The following is a 6,131-nucleotide window of genomic DNA, read 5'->3' as shown; positions in this document are numbered from 1 at the left end:
CTCTCTTAACCGAGTCATACGCCTTTTTGAAATCTATGAATAACTGATGTACTGTACCCTTATACTCCCATTTTTTCTCCAATATCTGTCGAATACAAAAAATCTGATCAATAGTCGATCTAATACGCCTCAAACCACACTGATGATCACCAATAATTTCATCTACATGTGGAGTTAATCTTCTCAAAAGGATATTCGACAAAATTTTGTACGACGTCAACAAAAGTGATATTCCTCGAAAGTTACTACAGTTAGTCTTGTCCCCCTTCTTAAAAATAGGTACGATTATGGACTCCTTCCATTGTTCTGGTACAATTTCCTTTTCCCAAATTGCAAGTACAAGTTTATAAATTTCGCTAGATAATACGCTTCCACCCTCTTGTATTAATTCTGCTGGAATTTGATAAATACCTGGAGACTTGTACTTTTTCAGATTTTCTATCGAAATTTCGACTTCAGAAAGTGTGGGTTCCGGTAAAAATGGCTCAGCAGTTTGTATGTGAATTTCGTCCCGATCATTTCTACTTGGCCTATGTATATTTAGTAGTTGCCCAAAATAGTTTTTCCATCTGTTAAGGATTGAATGAGAGTCTGCAAGCAAGTCACCATTCTCATCCTTGATCACGTTTACCCTTGCCTGATATCCATTTTTAAATTCCTTTATACCCTTATATAAACCTCGAATGTTTTTATTCTTACTGTTTGTTTCTACCAAGGGATATGCTACTGGAGCTAAATGACAGCTATGAGAGCATGGGATGAAGATAAATGCAAAGAAGACGAAGACCATTGGCCATAGGAAGAAGAATAAAGAAGGTAAACTTGCGAATTCTAAATGAGGCAGTAGAGCAAATGAACAGCTTCAAATACTTGGGGTGTACTATAAGCAGTAACACGCCGGTCTTCAAATGCCTATCAAATTATCTTAAAGAAATATCTGCACAAAAAATTTAAGAAAGTTCTCTAAAGAGTTTTAATTAAAAACTACTTTTACAGTGTTAATGAATTTATTGAAAATTGAACTGACTAGTAAAAGGCGGCTTACTTAAAAAAATTACTTTCTCTTTTGAAGGTCCTGACTTCAAGATGAGACGTTTTCCCACTGCTCGCAGACAGAATTTATAACCGTAGTTGGCCCCAGCCAACACGTACAGTAGTGGCAAAAAAAAAAAACCGGACCGATCCTTGTAGCTGATACAAAAGAATCCTGTGCTGTGTATTGTTTCAAACTGTGGTAATTTCAATATGGATAGTGAAGCCAGAGGCATGTACTGCTATTTAATGTAAAAATACGCAGTTATCTTTGCCGAATAGAGGTAGAAATGTAATATTGATGCCAGATGAAAATAAAACTCTCAAAGTTTTTTCGTCTGTAAGTTTGAGACACTGAAGGAAACAAAAGATGGTAAGAATCGAACAAATGCAATAAATTTCATTGTTACAATTTTATTAATTATACAACATGGATGTGTTTTGTGACTAGCAAAATTTGTATCTGTGACTCTGAAATCAGCTACAAGGGTCGGTGTGGTTTTTTTGCCTCTACTGTACACAACAATTAGTAAAATATAGTGTCCCAAGGAGTTATCATTAATGTGAATTGTTAATTTGGAAATTATTTGTACCTTATGTTGCAAATTTTGCATGTTGTAATACGTTTTGTATTTATGTTATAAGTCTGACTTGTTCTTTATGGTTGTGAAACTTGGACTCTCACTTTGAGAGAGGAACATAGGTTAAGGTGTTTGAGAATAAGATGCTTGGGAAAATATTTGGGGCTAACAGGGATGAAGTCACAGGAGAATGGAGAAAGTTGCACAATACAGAACTGCACGCATTGTATTCTTCACCCGACATAATTAGGAACATTAAATCCAGACGTTTGAGATAGGCAGGGCATGTAGCACGTATGGGCGAGTCCAGAAATGCATACAGAGTGTTAGTTGGGAGGCCGGAGGGAAAAAGACCTCTAGGGAGGCCGAAACGTAGATGGGAAGATAATATTAAAATGGATTTGAGGGAGGTGGGATATGATGATAGAGAATGGTTTAATCTATCTCAGGATAGGGACCAATGGCGGGCTTATGTGAGGGCGGCAATGAGCCTCTGGGTTCCTTAAAAGCCAGTAAGTAAGTAAGTCTGACATGGCCCATATTATGTATAATGAACAGTTGGCCGCAATAAATGAATTTAAATTTGAATATAAATAAGAATAATAATTTCTGCATCTTTTGTGGCCTATTTGAAATTATGTGGATTACTTATAGTGCTGAGAATGAAAGGTAAGTTACAGGCGCTCGTTTACACGCCAAAAAGCAGCGCATAGGAAGCAGGGAGGTAGAGTTCCCATACGTTCTTGACCTCCGCACCAGGAGAAAATTATTTGGTTTGCGCCACACTTCGATTTTCACCTTATGGGAAAATCGATGCTTCACTTCATAAAAATCTGAATGAACATCGGAACTGTTTCGAAGATAAACTATCCTTCAATTGGGTTTGAACCCGGACTCTATTTCAGGGGGTCGCTCTTTTCCAGAAAAATAATTCATCTGTCTATGCCGACGGTGCCCATAGAATTGACTATATAGACTTTTATGGCCACCTAATGTCAGAAAACCAGTCTAGAGCGAGGAACTGGATTTGCTGTTGGTTTCAAAGCTGAGGAATTCCTTTCGTTGCTTTTCTCTCTCATGGTTTTAAAAATAATATTCGTAATTACATGTAATTACGACAGCACAGAAACCTAAGGTTACCAAAAAAAAAAAAAAAAAAAAAAAAAAAAAAAAAAAAAAAAAAAAAAAAAAAAAAAAAAGACGGAAAGGCAGGAGAAGTGTTCCTCTTTGTACAAGATTCGTTTTCATGCTGCCCCTTCCTCTCCTCCTTGCTCTTAAGTAGGTCCTGGCGTGGAATTTAGGATGCTATCAGGATCAGTGTCGTTTCGACTCTCGTCACGGACGCTTCGGCAATGAAAATTAAGTAGTGCCCCGTGTACAGGGAGGGGGCAAATCGGGGCGGTAGAACTCTTGCCTTTCGCAAGTGTTGAACACATGGTTCGCGATCACTAGTGAGTGCAGAGTGCAGAGAGGACATCGGGTTGTCCAACTGGAGTGTGAGTCAACTCGAGCGTGCAGCAGTGACATCTTCACTTGTCTAGTCGTAAGTCCATCACACTTATCAATATGAGGCTTCAAAAGTGAAACGTATTGTATATGTAACATTGATGTGACATTTGTAAGTTGAATTCCAGTACTTTAAGACACTATTAAGGGAAGACTCCACTGAAAATCATGAAAATTTTTCCAAATTTTTTTAGCTATTTCACTTATTCAGAATTTATATTTTCATACCCCAAATGGATTCAGCTCAATTGTGATTACAAATACTCGTATGTTTACACTTTTTAAATTAAGGTTGGAAGAGGGCGTGGAATTTAAAGAGCTGTCAAAATTGTTTTTCATCGAAGAATTCTTTTTTAAAATTTCTGATTACAAATCTAGTAACTTTTTGTTGGCTCCCTGAAGTTACTAGTTGAATGAAGCGGAGGAGAATATTAATTTACATAAATATTCATTTTATTTTCAAGTATATTTTTCTGTGTTCATTTTTGTTGATTCAACACCAACTTTCTTATGCCAAATATTAATCAATCTGGAAGAAATTTTTACTGCAAGTATTTATGAGGTAGCTGCATGTCTCTATGCATTTATTTTGTGAGAAATGCTGCTAGTTTATTTTATTAATATTTTTCTTAAGAAAAATATTAATAAAATAAATTTGCAGCATTAAGAAAAATATTAATAAAATAAACTTGCAGCATTAAGAAAAATATTAATAAAATAAACTTGCAGCATTAAGAAAAATATTAATAAAACAAACTAGCAGCATTTCTCAAAAAAATTCATAGAAACATGCAGCTACCTCATAAATACGTGCAATAAAAATTTCATCCAGATTGATTAATATTTGGCATAAGAAAGTTGGTGTTGAATGAACAAAATTGAACACAGAAAAATAGATTTGAAAATAAAATGAATATTTATGTAAATTAATATTCTCCTCCGCTACATTCATCTAGTAACTTCAGGGAGCCAACAGAAAGTTACTAGATTTGTAATCAGAATTTTTAAAAAAGAATTCTTCAATGAAAAAAAAATTGACAGCTCTTTAAATTCCACGCCCCCTTCCAGCCTTAATTTAAAAAGTGTAAACATACGAGTATTTGTAATCAGAATTGAGCTGTATCCATTTGGGGTATGAAAATATAAATTCTGAATAAGTGAAATAGCTAAAAAAAAAATGGAAAAATTTTCATGATTTTCAGTGGAGTCTTCCCTTAACAGAATTCGACGCCGTGAAGCAAAAATTCGACAGTTTTATAAATCTTTTGTAGTTCCAAAATTGTACAGTTCTGGTTGATGCTATTTGGAAGAAAAACCGAAAAGCAGAAACAACTGAAATTTATTTTTAATTCAATTTCAAGTTTTAAACGAGCTGTTCATACACGAAATGAAAACATTAGTACGTCCGCAGAAAACACGAATGACCAAATGTAAGCTTTGGATATCGAAATAGTCTAGTGCAGACATTCTTGAAGCTAATGGTGATGATAATGAAGTTAAGTTTTATAGCGTATTAACTTATTGATTCAGTGAGTGAGATATACCACAGTCAGATCAGAAAAAGTAATAATAATAATAATAATAATAATAATAATAATAATAATAATAATAATAATAATAATAATAATAATAATAATATTGAGTTATCAGTCCGGAAAATTTGTGACACACCACAAAAGCTACTAAAATTCCATACGGTTTAAAGAGATCTTAATATTTAAAAAGATAAAATACATATATTTTGTTCAAAATTACAGTGTTTCTATTTTGTTTGCAAAATATATTTATGAGTATGTATAACAAAGTTACTCACGACTGTATAAAAAATTAATTATTACATTCAAACTGCTCCAAATAAACGATTGACAGACATGTTAATATTTAATTTTAAAACTATATATTTTTTGTTCCAAATTACACAATATTTCTAGTTTTTGTTTAAAAATACATGAACGAGTCTTTGTAACAATGTTTCTCATAACTTCATAAAAAAATTAATAATTTTCAAACAGCTCCAAACAAACCATGATTTAAAGACATGTTAACATTTACAAATATAAAAGACGTAATATAAGTTATTATATTCCAAATTACACAGTATTCCTATTTTTGTTTGAAAAATATAACAATGAGTCTTCGTAACATTCTTACTCACAACTTTATAGAAATTAATAACTTTCAAACGAAGATTGGAGGCCATATTAATATTTCCTAAGAAAAAAGACATATATACTTTGTTCCAAATTACACATTGTTTTTTTTTTTGTTTTTTTTGTTTTTTTTTTTTTTTTTTTAAGATATATTAATGAGTTCTTTGTTACAATGTTACAACTTTGTAAAAATTAATTACTTTCAGGCGGCTCTAAATAAATTACGATTGGAAGTCATGTTAATATTGTCTAAGATAAATTACATACGAGTATATTTTATTCCAAATTACACAGTGTTTCTACTTTTGTTTGAAAAACGCATGAATGATTTTTTGTAAGAATGCTATTCACAACTTCATACAAATTAATGATTTGGAACGGCTCCAAATAAACGACGATTGAAAGACATGTTAATATTCGTATTTACTTTTTTAAGACAAAAGACATACTTCATTCCAAATTACAAATGTTTCTAAATTTGCTTGAAAAATATAATAATGTTACAACTGTATAAAAATGAGTAACTGAGAAACAACTCCAAATAAATAATGCACGTAAGATTACTTTTTCGTTTATGTTTTCCACATGAAGGAAAAATTTTATATTTTGGAAATTCTATACCATACTGAATTGTTGGTGTTCTATAGCCAATGGTCTAAAGCAAACTTCCACTAAGCATACAATAAATGTATGAAATGGTGTCAAACGATTAAGTATGCTATCTTGTTCTGACAGTGAGAGCCCAATTACCATCCTCGTAAACAACACGATTCAGTCTCACTGACCTCTTCAAACTTGGCAATGTCTAGGTTAGTTTATAACTGCTCGCCTCACCATTTTATCGGTACGCCAGTTTTATACA

General features: G+C 32.7%; 1 protein-coding gene across 1 annotated transcript in view; it reads left to right on the top strand.

Annotated features, from left to right (window-relative positions):
- The first annotated feature begins 2,966 nt into the window (after positions 1-2,966).
- LOC138705803 (uncharacterized protein F23B12.7-like) overlaps positions 2,967-6,131 on the top strand; it is a 29,171-nt gene continuing 26,006 nt past the window's right edge. Inside the window, exon 1 of the mRNA XM_069834452.1 lies at positions 2,967-3,156. The gene's annotated coding sequence lies outside the window, so the exon portion shown is untranslated. The remainder of the gene's footprint in view (positions 3,157-6,131) is intronic.

The sequence above is a fragment of the Periplaneta americana genome, chromosome 1 (assembly GCF_040183065.1).
Source record: "Periplaneta americana isolate PAMFEO1 chromosome 1, P.americana_PAMFEO1_priV1, whole genome shotgun sequence".
In the NCBI taxonomy this organism is placed as follows: Eukaryota; Metazoa; Arthropoda; class Insecta; order Blattodea; family Blattidae; genus Periplaneta; species Periplaneta americana.
This window is presented reverse-complemented; position numbering and strand designations above follow the sequence as displayed.